Source organism: Aegilops tauschii, chromosome 1 (assembly GCF_002575655.3).
Source record: "Aegilops tauschii subsp. strangulata cultivar AL8/78 chromosome 1, Aet v6.0, whole genome shotgun sequence".
NCBI lineage: Eukaryota > Viridiplantae > Streptophyta > Magnoliopsida > Poales > Poaceae > Aegilops > Aegilops tauschii.
In genome coordinates, this window is record NC_053035.3 from 58,554,574 (window position 1) to 58,569,790 (window position 15,217).

At 38.2% G+C, this 15,217-nt stretch overlaps 1 long non-coding RNA gene and 1 other non-coding gene across 2 annotated transcripts in view; one reads left to right on the plus strand and one right to left on the minus strand.

Annotated features, from left to right (window-relative positions):
* Positions 1 to 438: 438 nt before the first annotated feature.
* LOC141041546 (uncharacterized) overlaps positions 439 to 15,217 on the minus strand; it is a 116,194-nt gene continuing 101,415 nt past the window's right edge. The window contains exon 2 of the long non-coding RNA XR_012201877.1: positions 439 to 925. This is a non-coding gene — a long non-coding RNA (uncharacterized lncRNA). The remainder of the gene's footprint in view (positions 926 to 15,217) is intronic.
* On the plus strand, positions 8,368 to 8,439 carry TRNAR-UCU (transfer RNA arginine (anticodon UCU)). Its single transcript has one exon. It is a non-coding gene; the product is annotated as a tRNA-Arg (tRNA).

Below are 15,217 nucleotides of genomic sequence, written 5' to 3' on the forward strand. Positions count from 1 at the left end.
CGTTGAGACAAGGGCAAGTGAACCGTGACACAAATCGAAGTGAACGGCAATCGACTGAGTTTTGAAACACACAAGCACAGTGCACTTTTTCGTAGTGGGACATCGAGGCTGGGCAATCGAACTGCATTTTTCTTCTCTTTGCATTGCATACACATAGAATTAGCGATACATTAAAAAATGCATTCTAAAATTGCACGCGAACTGCACCCGTGGTCCACTAAACAACCCTAAAAAAATATAAAAATATAAAAAAAAAACTTCACACACGAGCCATGCAAACCTCAAGCGGTGCCCAAACGGACTGCATCTAATTTTACAAAAATTAATTACATTTGACTCAAGTGGACCACAGTACTCCTCGAAGTAGGCCGCATCAACCTTTTTTTCATGAAAAATGAACCTCTCCAACATACCAAACGAATTACACTGGACCGGATATAAACAAAAATAAATAGGTGTTGTAAGAGTTCGCTTGTGAAAGAAGCGAACTACCTAAAAAAAGAACCCGCACGGAGGAGAACCTCTCCAACATACACAGTGAATGCCTCATAAAAAACAAGTGCGTGTGGAGAGTCCAGGGGCACACGCGAGTTGGCCGGAAAGCCGTGGACTCCATGGGGCGAACTGCATGCTCCTGTTGGTCGAGCTGCACTCCCCCGTGGGCAAAACTACACGCCCGTGTGCAGAGTTGCAGTCGACCTCATGGGCCAAACTGCACAGGGGTGAGCTGCTGAGCTGCAACAACAACGATGGCGCACCGCACACGCAGCGATGCAGACCAAACTACAAGCTGCAAGCACGTTGCCACTGAGTTGCTCGCTACATCGACGAATTAGATGACAGCGCGGCAAAACAAACTGCTGCTCGCTGCTTGATAGTGGGAGTACACGGGCGAACTCCATCACCGGAACCAGTGTACCTAGCACTGCAACATGCGCATAGTCAGACCACGCGCCCGGCGAACTACACTGAAAAACAAAACTAGACACGAGGAAAGCTACTAAAAACAGTACCTACAATTGACATGGTAGAGAGTGGCGGCATTTGTTTCAATATCTCTACCTACTAATAAACCAGCGATTGCTTCTGGTAGTCCGTCGTTGCAGTTTTGCAAAAACGTCCCTGATATTTTATATATTCAATCTGCAGTGCTTTGTTTAGAAGATATCTGGAAAACGTTTCGTTTTTGCAAAAAAGATCCTGTGCTTTGGTACATTCAACCCGCGGTCCTTACTGAGTAAATGCCCGGGCTCCTTCCAGCAGAGGCGGGGCGAGGCGAAGGGCAGCCAGGTTCTGGAAATTATGCGGAAGCTTTGCAAAATTATTATGAAGCTACGCGACTAGAAATCGATCCCTATGATCGAAGTTATATACTCTATAACATAGGCCTTATACACACAAGCAATGGAGAGCATACAAAGGCTTTGGAATATTATTTCCGGGCACTAGAACGAAACCCCTTCTTACCGCAAGCTTTTAATAATATGGCCGTGATCTGTCATTACGTGCGACTATCTCCACTATAGAAGAAAAAAGAGGATCAAATTTTCTAGTAAATACTAGAAAAAAAGGGCTTTCTACATAGGGATAGTAAAAACAACGATTTTTCCCTATCAGCTGTAGGAAGGAAGGACACTTCACGAGAATCAAAAAACAAAGAAAGTATATATGGCCTATACTACTACTCTATGGATAAAGTTTCTCAAATTGATAGAGAAAGCACCGTAAAGATCAATTAGTGAGCGACTGGGTCGATACAACTAAAAAATCTGCTTACTTATCCCATGATATGGGGCAAAATTTAGGAATCCGCTTATGTAATAGAGCCGATCCACTAAGGGATTAAGCATCGGTGTAGTATCAGATCCCAAAGATAGTAAGTTCTTTTTTCTTTCTTATGGAAAAAAGTCTTTTTCAGGGATTCTATAGAGATTTCATATATGAAACCGGGATAGTTACCTTTCAGAAAATTTGAACGAAGGCTCTATATCTGTCTATGCTTCATTCTTCTGAAGGTGGGAAAAAAGATCAAACTGATTATTGATAAAAATTAGGGTTTGAAACTTAGGTAATTAATTTCTTCTGCTTAACCCAAGAACAAATTGGATCGATTTTTTGATAAATCGAATTCAGTTAAGATAGGGGAAATTCAGATAGCAATTTCTGGGCCGTATGAGGTAGAAAACTCTCAAGTACGGTTCTAAGGGAAGGAACTTCCTATTCCGACCGAGGAGAACAGGCCATTCTATAGGGTGATTCGGAAATTGCGGAAGCTTGGTTTGATCAAGCTGCTGAATATTGGAAACAAGCTATAGCGCTTACTCCGGGAAATTATATTGAAGCACAGAACTGGTTGAAGATTACGAAGCGCTTTGAATTTGAATAAGACCATGCTCCTTCTCTTTCATAAAATGGGTGGTTTGGTTGTTGATCCATTAATCAAATAAATTAGGTCGTAAGATCAAATCAAGAATTTCATTATATCCATTTCTTATACCTTCTATTTGATATGATATTTCATAAGAATAAACCATAGGGATAGGGTCTAGAATAGAACTAATAAAGTGAATAAAAAGAGGGGGCAATCTAAATATTGATAATATTAGGACCATCTTATTAATATTTCTAATGAGTTATCTTGGAATTTAGAATCAAATAAAAAACCCTATATTATGCTCAAGGAAAGTAGATATAGATAGGAGCTTATGCCCTCAAAAAAAGAACACTAGTTTCTTAAATTAAAAATAAAAAAGATTTTTTTCTTACGTCGAGAAATATTTGTTTGTCAAGATAAACAATGTCCATTAGGCACCTAATCTTTATGTCATAATAGACCCGAACACTTGCCTCGGACTGACTTCAATATATAATTGCTCCAGTGAATAACTAAAAAATATAGAAGGATGGTAGATAGTAAAGAAAAGAACTAATCACAATATCTATCTTTCAAAATCTATCTTTCAAAGATTCACTAAAAAGACAGTTGGCGGGTCTCTTTGTATGTCTTGTCCGGAAAGAGCAGGACTTAATGATTATTCATTCGTCGGAACTAGAAGTAAAAATTGTTGTGGATAGGGATCCTGTAGAAACATCTTTTGAGGAATGGGCCAGACCTGGCCATTTCTCAAGAACACTAGCTAAGGGTCCTGATACTACCACTTGGATCTGGAACCTACATGTTGATGCTCATGTTTCGATGGTCATACTGGTGATTTGGAGGAGATTTCTCGAAAAGTCTTTAGTGCTCATGTCGGGCAACTTTCCATTATCTTTCTTTGGTTGAGTGGCATGTACTTTCATGGAGCCCGTTTTTCCAATTATGAAGCATGGCTAAGTGATCCTACTCACTATGGACCCAGTGCTCAGGTAGTTTGGGCCTATAGTAGGGCAAGAAATATTGAATGGTGATGTAGGCGGGGGTTTCCGAGGAATCCAAATAACCTCTGGTTTTTTTCAGCTTTGGCGAGCATCTGGAATAACTAGTGAATTACAACTCTATTGTACTGCAATTGGTGCATTGATTTTTGCAGCGTTAATGCTTTTTGCTGGTTGGTTCCATTATCAGAAAGCCGCTCCCAAATTGGCCTGGTTCCAAGATGTAGAATCCATGTTGAATCACCACTTAGCGAGATTATTAGGACTTGGGTCTCTTTCTTGGGCGGGGCACCAAATTCATGTATCTTTACCAATTAACCAATTTCTTGACGCTGGAGTGGATCCTAAAGAGATACCACTTCCTCATGAATTTAACTTGAATCGGGACCTTTTGGCTCAACTTTATCCAAGTTTTGCCGAAGGAGCAACCCCTTTTTTCACTTTAAATTGGTCCAAATACGCAGAATTTCCGACTTTCCGTGGAGGACTAGATCCAGTAACCGGTGGTCTCTGGCTGACCGATATTGCGCACCATCATTTAGCTATTGCTATTCTTTTCCTAATTGCAGGTCATATGTATAGGACCAATTGGGGTATTGGCCATGGACTTAAAGATATTTTGGAGGCTCACAAGGGCCCATTTACAGGACAAGGCCATAAGGGTCTTTATGAAATCTTAACAACGTCATGGCATGCTCAATTATCTCTTAACCTAGCTATGCTAGGCTCTACAACCATTGTTGTAGCTCATCATATGTATTCTATGCCTCCCTATCCATACCTAGCTACTGACTATGGTACACAACTTTCCTTGTTCACACACCACATGTGGATTGGCGGATTTCTAATAGTCGGTGCTGCTGCACATGCAACAATTTTTATGGTAAGAGACTATGATCCAACTACTCGATACAACGATCTATTAGATCGCGTCCTTAGACACCGCGATGAAATCATATCCCACCTTAACTGGGTATGTATATTTCTAGGTTTTCACAGTTTTGGCTTGTACATTCATAATGATACCATGAGTGCTTTAGGCCGTCCACAAGATATGTTTTCGGATACTGCCATACAATTACAACCTATCTTTGCTCAATGGGTACAAAATATCCATGCTACTGCGCCTAGCGTAACAGCTCCTGGTGCAACAACAAGTACTAGCTTAACGTGGGGAGGCGGCGAGTTAGTAGCAGTAGGTGGCAAAGTGGCTTTGTTACCTATTCCATTAGGAACCGCAGATTTTTTTAGTCCATGACATTCATGCATTTACCATACATGTGACTGTATTAATACTTTTTAAAGGTGTTTTATTTGCTCGGAGTTCCCGTTTGATACCCGATAAAGCTAATCTAGGTTTTCGCTTTCCTTGCGATGGGCCTGGCCGAGGGGGAACATGCCAAGTATCCACCTGGGATCATGTTTTCTTAGGTTTATTCTGGATGTACAATGCAATTTCGGTAGTCATTTTCCATTACAGTTGGAAAATGCAGTCGGATGTTTGGGGTACTATAAGTGATCAAGGGGTGGTAACTCATATTACAGGGGGAAACTTTGCACAGAGTTCCATTACGATTAATGGGTGGCTTCGAGTTTTCTTGTGGGCACAAGCATCGCAAGTCATTCAGTCTTATGGTTCTTCATTATCTGCATATGGTCTTTTTTTCTTAGGTGCTCATTTTGTCTGGGCCTTCAGTTTAATGTTTTTATTCAACGGCCGTGGTTATTGGCAAGAACTCATTGAATCTATCGTTTGGGCTCATAACAAATTAAAAGTTGCTCCTGCTACTCAGCCTAGAGCCTTGAGCATTATACAAGGACGTGCTGTAGGAGTAACCCATTACCTTCTGGGTGGAATTGCCACGACATGGGCATTCTTCTTAGCGAGAACTATTGCAGTAGGATAGTGGCTAGGAGGATTTGAAAGGCATTATGGAATTAAGATTTCCCAGGTTTAGCCAAGGCTTAGCTCAGGACCCCACTACTCGTCGTATTTGGTTTGGTATTGCTACCGCACATGATTTCGAAAGTCATGATGATATTACTGAAGAACGTCTTTATCAGAACATTTTTTCTTCTCACTTCGGGCAATTAGCAATAATCTTTCTATGGACGTCTGGAAATCTGTTTCATGTAGCTTGGCAAGGAAATTTTGAATCATGGATACAGGATCCTTTACACGTAAGACCTACTGCTCATGCGATTTGGGATCCTCATTTTGGTTAACCCGCTGTGGAAGCCTTTACTCGAGGAGGTGCTGCTGGTCCAGTGAATATTGCTTATTCTGGAGTTTATAGTGGTGGTATACAATAGGATTACGCACCAATGAGGATCTTTATACTGGAGCTCTTTTCTATTATTTCTTTCTACGCTGTCCTTAATAGCGGGTTGGTTACATCTACAACCCAAATGGAAACCAAGCCTTTCGTGGTTCAAAAACGTGGAATCTCGTCTCAATCATCATTTGTCAGGACTTCTCGGGGTAAGTTCTTTGGCTTGGACAGGACATTTAGTTCATGTTGCTATTCCCGCATCCAGGGGGAGTACGTTCGATAGAATAATTTCTTAGATGTATTACCCTATCCCCAGGGGTTGGGACCCCTTTTGATGGGTCAATGGAATCTTTATGCCCAAAACCCTGATTCAAGTAATCATTTATTTGGTACCGCTCAAGGAGCGGGAACTGCCATTCTAACTCTTCTTGGGGGATTCCATCCACAAACACAAAGTTTGTGGCTGACCGAATGGCTCACCATCATTTAGCTATTGCATTTATTTTTCTCATTGCCGGTCACATGTATCGAACTAACTTTGGAATTGGGCACAGTATTAAAGATCTTTTAGAAGTGCATACTCCTCCGGGGGGTAGATTAGGGCGTGGGCATAAGGGCCTTTATGACACAATCAACAATTCGATTCATTTTCAGTTACGTCTTGCTCTAGCTTCTTTGGGGGTTATTACTTCCTTAGTAGCTCAACATATGTACTCTTTACCTCCTTATGCATTCATAGCACAAGACTTTACTACTCAAGCTGCTTTATATACTCATCACCAATATATTGCAGGGTTCATCATGACAGGGGCTTTTGCTCATGGAGCTATTTTTTTATTAGGGATTACAATCCGGAACAGAATGAGGATAATGTATTGGCTATCATGACAGGGGCTTTTGCTCATGGAGCCATAAAGAAGCTATCATATCTCATTTAAGTTGGGCTAGCCTCTTTCTAGGATTCCATACCTTGGGCCTTTATGTTCATAACGACGTCATGCTTGCTTTTGGTACTCCAGAAAAGCAAATCTTGATCGAACCTATATTTGCCCAATGGATACAATCTGCTCATGGCAAGACGACATATGGGTTCGATATACTCTTATCTTCAACGAATGGCCCCGCTTTCAATGCGGGTTGAAGCCTATGGTTGCCCGGATGGTTGAATGCTGTTAATGAGAATAGTAATTCGCTTTTCTTAACAATAGGACCTAGGGATTTCTTGGTTCATCATGCTATTGATCTAGGTTTGCATACAACTACATTGATTTTATTAAAGGGCGCTTTAGATGCACGCGGTTCCAAATTAATGCCAGATAAAAAGGATTTTGGATATAGTTTTCCTTGTGATGGCCCAGGGTGCGGCGGTACTTGTGATATTTCTGCTTGGGACGCATTTTATTTGGCAGTTTTCTGGATGTTAAATACCATTGGGTGGGTTGCTTTTTATTGGCATTGGAAACATATCACATTATGGCAGGGCAACGTTTCACAATTTAATGAATCCTCCACTTATTTGATGGGATGGTTAAGAGATTACCTCTGGTTAAACTCTTCACAACTTATCAATGGATATAATCCTTTTGGGATGAATAGTTTATCGGTATGGGCGTGGATGTTCTTATTTGGACATCTTGTTTGGGCTACTGGATTTATGTTCTTAATTTCCTGGCGGGGGTATTGGCAGGAATTAATTGAGACTTTAGCATGGGCTCATGAACGCACACCTTTAGCTAATTTAATTCACTGGAGAGATAAGCCCGTGGCTCTTTCCATTGTGCAAGCAAGATTGGTTGGATTAGCACACTTTTCCGTGGGTTATATATTCACTTATGCAGCTTTCTTGATTGCCTCAACATTAGGCAAGTTTGGTTAATTTAGTTTGTTTTTTTGTACTGTATCAGCACCTAGTTCATTACTCTTGATAGAGAGGGAGGATCTGCCTTTTTTAGATTTCTTTTTCTATTTAATTTTCCATCTAGGATTAGAACCGTATACTTGGTAATAATAGCAACGACACATTATGGCAAAAAAAAATTGACTCAGAGGGAGAAGAAGCGGCAGAAATTAGAACAGAAATATCATTTGATTCGTCAATCTTTAAGAAAAAAGATAAGAAGCAAAGTTTCTCCCTTGAGTTTGAGTGAAAAAAGAAAATGCGAGAAAAATTGCAATCCCTACCGCGTAATAGTGCACCTACACGCCTTCATCGACGTTGTTTTTTGACCGGAAGACCTAGAGCTAACTATCGACATTTTGGGCTATCCAGACACGTACTTCGAGAAATGGTTTATGAGTGTTTGTTACCGGGTGCAACAAGATCCAGTTGGTAAGGATAAAATACCCATTCGTATTTGTATGGATTTCTGGAATTGATAATCATAGAGGAGCCCTCTTTACCATTCTATATAAATGGACTATTCTATTTGTATAGATATTGGTAGAGGGGTGTATCCAACCCTCTTTTATCCACTAGTTACCCCTCTTTAGTTTAAGAGTATAGAGCAGTTTGGTAGCTCATAAGGCTCATAACCTTAGGGTTGCAGGTTCGATTCCCACTACCGGCTCCATACTCCTTCTTTTATGATATATGCATGATATAATATATACATCATGCATTTGTATCTGGATTTTTTGATTTCCTAAAAGAGTTTTGGTCTAACAGTTTTTTCTCGGAAGAAGCAAAAAAATAAAAGAAAGAATAAAATATGAAAGATAAGCGTCCATTGTCTAATGGATAAGACAGAGGTCTTCTAAACCTTTGGTGTAGGTTCAAATCCTATTGGACGCAATCTTATTTCTATCTATTCTTTAAATAACTATACTAAACTAAAAACAAAGAAAACTTTTTTGCATGATTCGAATGAAAAAGCTTTCTCAACGATTCCTATTCTACTAACAAGAGTAGAGATGCAAAATTTATTTGTTACTGAAGAGAAAACCGTTCCAGCTGTTCCTGAATAGCTTCCTTCAAAAGGATTTCCACTTGCTCGGTGAATGTCTTGCTAGAAGATATAATTTCTTGGAATTGAGGTTTAGTATCTTTTAGATGTTTACGTAACTCATCCAGAAATTTATTTACCTGTTCAATTTCTAACGAAACAAGATATCCTCTTGTTCCGGTATAAATAGTAGCTATCTGCTCTTCCACTGGGAGAGGATTTGCCTGGGATTGTTTAAGCAATTCCCTTAATCGTCGACCCCTTGCCAATTGATTCTGACTTGTTTTATCGAGAGCAGAGGCGAATTGTGCAAAGGCTTGTAACTCTGCGAATTGTGCTAGTTCCAATTTTGATTTGCCAGCTACTTGTTTCATGGCTTTAATTTGAGCCGCGGATCCTACTCTGGAAACAGAAATACCCACATTAGTAGCGGGTCGAATTCCGGCATTGAATAGATCCGCAGATAAGAATATTTGTCCATCTGTAATGGAGATTACATTAGTAGGAATATAGGCGGAAATGTCTCCAGATTGAGTTTCAACTATTGGTAAAGCAGTCATACTTCCTTTGCCTAAAAGAGAATTTAATTTAGCGGCTCTCTCTAAAAGGCGTGAATGCAAATAAAAAACATCCCCTGGATAAGCCTCACGGCCGGGAGGTCTTGTTAATAGAAGGGACATTTGGCGATAAGCTTGTGCCTGTTTGGAGAGATCATCATAAATTATTAAAGTATGCCGTTCGCGGTACATAAAATACTCAGCCAGGGCTGCTCCCGTATAAGGAGCGAGGTATTGTAGTGTAGCAGGTGAATCCGCCATTTCAGCTACTACAATAGTGTATTCCATGGCCCCCTCCTCATGGAAAGTAGTTACTACTTGAGCTACGGAGGATGCTCTTTGACCGATAGCTACATAAACACATATTACACCTTGCCCTTTTTGATTGAGAATTATATCTGTGGCTACTGCTGTTTTGCCAGTCTGTCTGTCCCCAATAATTAACTCTCGCTGACCGCGCCCTATAGGGATCATCGAATCGATAGCAATAAGCCCTGTTTGAAGAGGTTCGTATACAGAACGCCTGGAAATTATACTTGGAGCAGGAGATTCAATTAAGCGAGATTCGGAAGCTATAATTTCGCCTTTCCCATCAATAGGTTTAGCCAGAGCATTTACAACACGACCCAAGTAAGCCTCACTCACGGGTATACGAGCAATTCTTCCTGTTGCTTTTACAAAACTTCCCTCTTGTATCATCAACCCATCGCCCATTAATACAATCCCAACATTTTTGGATTCCAAATTCAGAGCAATACCCCTAGTACCTTCTGCAAATTCGACTAATTCACCTGACATTATTTCACCAAGACCAATAATACGAGCAATCCCATCCCCCACTTGAACTACGCGACCTATATTCTCAATCCCTACTTTCCTATTATATTGTTCAATACGTTCGAGGAGAATTTTATGAATTTCGTCGACTCGAAGGGTTGCCATTAGTGTTTCTTGACTCTTTTTCGGAAGCAAGGGGAAAGATAATGCGTAAATTCTAAACGAAAGTAGAAGTTCAAGGCCTAATTAATTTAATTATCTCTTCCATTCCAGGGACCTGAGAATGCCAATATTAGCACGAATCGTACGGAAATGTAACTCGGTATTCAAACAACTACTCAGAGTTCCTAGAGCTCCTTGTACGGCCTGTTGGAAAACTTGCTGTCGGACCTGATTCATTGCCCTTTGTTTTTCAAAATAAAGGGTTTTATTTTTAGACTTTTCCAATTGTTCCAAACTAATAGAAGTAGCATTAATCAAATTTGTTTTTTCTCGTTCTATCTCAGAGTATCCATTCATTCGATACTCATCCGCTTCTAGTTCGACTTTCTGTAATCGAATCCGAGCTTTTTCGAGTTGCTCAATGGTCCCTCTACGCAATTCTTCTGAATTTCGAATAGTACTCAAGATCCTCTGTTTTCGATTATCTAATAAATCTTTTAATGAAAGTAGATTATTTGGAAGTTTACAACTTTTATGATCTCTTCCCGAACCAAACATGAATCTTTTGATTCATTTGGCTCTCACGCTCCTTTTTTCTATAGCTATTTCCATATCTTTTTTTAAGTAATGGGCCTATCCTCTATCTTCTTTTTTATGTTTATATTTCAATATACCGAAACCTATATAAGACTAGATAAATATTAAGAGGACTCTTCCGCCTAGATAAAAATATATCATGGTCAGCAAAGTTGTTTCTTTATTTTTATTTGCCCTCTAGTTAATAATTTCAATTTCATTAAGAAAAACTAACTAAATAAATGGAATATGAAAATTAATAGAATTCTTTTTTATTTTATTTTTCTTCAAATCCAAATTTTTTCTCTTTTTTATGCATAGGTCGTCGATTCGGCATTGGTTAAAAAAGGGCAGGGTGCCCTCTTTTTTCTAGTAAATAGTTCAAACCATTTTATCGATATGAGTGTTCTATATCAGATAAATTTTACATTAGCTATTTCCCGTTTAAATTCGGTACTAATACTAATATAGTTGTAGAAAGAGTACCTCTTTTTGCCTGGACTTCAAGCAGTTTAGCTTTAACCGTGTTAATGGTCTCACATTCTTGGTTTATAGAGAATCAAAGTTGATTTACCAATGAGTCGCGAAATGCTATGGTTCTTCCATATGATTTCTGAATTTATTCAGAAGTAATTCGTAGAGATCTTGCACCCTTTTCTTATTTATCCGAAAAATACTAAAAAATATTATAATGTGCAGCTAGATAGATCCAATCTATTCTTGAAATAGACAACTCGCACACACTCCCTTTCCAAAAAAATCAAACACGAACCACTACAGTTATATTTATAAGATTTGTTGCTAAAATATCGGTATTAAGCCCGAAACTGCCAGCGGATGGCCAGTGAGCTAAAAAAAGAAAGAATGGGTTACATTTTTCATATGCTCTCCTCTTATAGATAGGACGAACAAAGAACAAAGTTTTTCGATCACTTACTTCGCTCGCCCTTTTTTGATCGGTTTTTAATGCAAATAGATTCAATCTAGTAATTTCTTTTAGATTAAGTCTTACGTCTTGTTTGACCGGTGAAAGACTTCCTTTGTTGAAATGTTCTGTTCCCAAAATTCCTAAAATAAAAGGAAAAAGCTTTCCACTTTCCTAAACTAAGGACAGGAAATAAGAAGGTGAGCATATCTTCTAAATTAATAATACTCAACTCAGCCCTTCCTAGAATTGGGTATTATCTGTCCCGATAAATAGATAATTCTAGGAGTAATAAATAGGAGTAGATTAAATAAAGTATTGATATAATTAGAATTGCGGAAGCAAATACCAATTTACTAAAAAAAGAAAAAAGTATCTAATCGAAATCAAAAGAATTTTTTTAAGATTAAACAAAAGGGTTCGCAAATAAAAGCGCTAGTGCCATAACTAGTCCATAAATTGTTAAAGCTTCCATAAAAGCTAGACTAAGCAATAAAGTACCTCGTATTTTACCTTCTGCTTCTGGCTGTCTCACAATACCTTCTACAGCTTGTCCTGCAGCAGTACCTTGACCAACTCCAGGTCCAATAGAAGCAAGCCCTACGGCCAATCTAGCAGCAATAACAGAAGCAGCAGCAATTAGTGGATTCATGGTGAGTAGTTCCTTGTGTCAAAAAAAGAAATGGTTAAGGATACAATCAACCAATAAATTCTTACTTCTAAGCTCTATTGGGGAGAAGTAAAGTAACTAAAAAGTAATAATTGAAATCAAATTGAAATGATAATGTGAATTGTCCGAACTACATAGAAAGGAATTCCATATCCATATATCGGATTAGATAATGAATCTAACCTAGGAATATATAATATAATATCCTATATATATATACATTTGTTTCTTCTATTTTGTTTGCATATTTTCTCATTTTCTATTGAATCGGATTCTAAAATCATTGCTTAAAGTGGAAACCTGCATAAAAGAGGACTCCACTTATAGACATTAAGGATATTATAGTATAGATCTAGCCTGACTCCACCCTCCTTAATGCATATATACTTTGAAAATTCCATAATATAGTCTATTCTATTCTCTCTCCTACAACTCTAGGCTATATATTCATACGCATTTCTAACTATTTTTTGCAACCAAGCAGATTATCTGGAACCATGCATGAATTGAGCTAAGCTGCAAAAAAATTACTATTTCCAAAAAGAGTCAATTCAATGATGACCCTCCATGGATTCACCTATATAGGGTGTGGCTAATGTTGCAAAAATAAGAGCTTGAATACCGCTTGTAAATAATCCAAGAAACATGACCGGTATAGGGATTACTAAGGGGACTAAAGAAACAAGAACAACAATGACTAATTCATCTGCCAATATATTCCCGAAAAGTCGAAAGCTAAGCGATAATGGTTTTGTGAAATCTTCTAGGATGTTAATTGGTAAAAGGATTAGAGTTGGTTTAATATATTTCTCGAAATAGCTCAATCCTTTTTTGCTAAGACCAGCATAAAAATATGTCGCTGACATAAGTAAAGCTAAAGCAGCAGTAGTATTTATATCATTCGTGGGCGCTGCTAATTCCCCATGGGGTAACTCTATAATTTTCCAAGGTAAAAGAGCACCTGACCAATTCGAAACAAAAATAAAAAGGAACATAGTTCCAATAAAGGGAACCCAGGGACCATATTCTTCTCCAATCTGAGTTTTGCTCAAGTCTCGAATAAACTCAAGGACATATTCAAAAAAATTCTGACCGTCGGTCGAGATGGTTTGTGGATTCCGAACAGCTATGACAACTGAACCTAGCAAGATAGTAATTACGACCCAAGAAGTGATGAGTACTTGGGCATGAGTTTGGAAACCTCCTATTTGCCAATAGAAGTGTTGGCCTACTTCTACACCCGATATATCATATAACCCCTTGAGTGTTTTATTGGAATAAGGTATAATATTCATATTGTCCTGTGATAAAAATTGAACGTCAAAAAAGGAATTCTTTTGATTCAACCATCTCTTTCTCAACTCAGCAAATTGAAGTATTAATCTTATATTTAGGATACCAAGAAAGCACATCAGATCATAATATATATCAATACCCTCTAATATATATCAATATTCCCCTTCTTTTTTCTATGCAAAAAAAATCTATGCAAAAAAAAGATATAGTAAAGTAAGTGATTCCATAAATTTACGCAGTTGCCCAAGAATTCACTATATATTCTTAATCAACGATTTCTTATATAGAGAGAACGGCCCTCACAAATTGAAAATACTAATTTGTTAAGAATCAATCGAATTGAAGTCATAGTGTCATCGTTGGCTGGAATCGATATATTCGCGAGATCCGGGTCACAATTTGTATCGACTAAAGAAATAGTAGGAATCCCCAAAATGGCACATTCCCGAAGAGCTATATACTCTTTTTGCTGATCATGGACGATCACAATGTCTGGCAATCTCATCATATATTTGATCCCGCCGAGATACCTTTGCAAGGTAGATAATTTTCTCTTGAAGATTGCCACATCTCTTTTTGGGAGATGGTGGAATTTTCCCATTTTTCTTCTCCTCTTAAGTCTCTAAATTGAGAAAGTCTAGTTTTCATAATCAACCAATTCGTTAACATACCACTGAACCACTTTTTATTAACATAATGACAACGAGCCCTTATTGCAGCTGATGGTACTAAATCTGTTGCTCTTTTTTTGGTACCAACAATTAAGAAACTTTTTCCCTAACTTGCTGCATCAAAAACTAAATCACAAGCTTCTGAGAAAAAATGAGCCGTTCTAGCGGGATTTATAATATGAGTACCTTTACGCTTTGCCGAAATGTAAGGGGCCCTTTAGGATTCCATTTCTTAATACCATGACCAAAATGAACTCCTGCTTCTATCATCTCTTTCAAATTAATGTTCCAATATCTTCTTGTCATTTTTTCCACACTTCCTTTTTTTAATCCTACCATTCCATTACGGAATTTAGTTCTTTTTGAAGATTAAGAAAGATATGAAATAGCTTGAAATAATTAAAAATTGTTCCGAGAGAACCTTGTACTAAGATAAGAGTTGGCCATTGATACATGGTATAAACATAACCACCTTAATGAATTAACTTACTTGTTTTACTTATTAAAATAAAAATCTTAAAAATTTAAAATTTGACCTGTTAGTGTTCTAAGTTCAAAAGTCTAGTAAAGTAAAAAATATTGTTTATGTATCCTCAAATGATATAGGGTTAAATGTTAAATGGGGGTTCTTATGTCTCATAAAAATTGTTCGTTACATCAGAATCTGAAGGAACTAATCCTGTAAGGAGAAACAAAAAATCTCTCATTTCTGACTCGAATAGATTTTTTTTTTTTCGAAATAAAGGTTCTTGTCTTGTGGGGAACGATGCACAAATTTTTGGAATCCGGTACCAACAGGTATAATCCCCCCCAGAACTACGTTTTCTTTCAAGCCTTTCAGCCAATCAATGCGACCTCGTGGGGCAGCTTTTGCTAAAACTCGAGCAGTTTCTTGAAAACTTGCTTCAGATATGAAACTTTGGGTATTCAGGGAAGCCCCTGTTATTCCCAATAAGATTGCCCGATAATAGATCGATTCATCAAAAGCTCGTC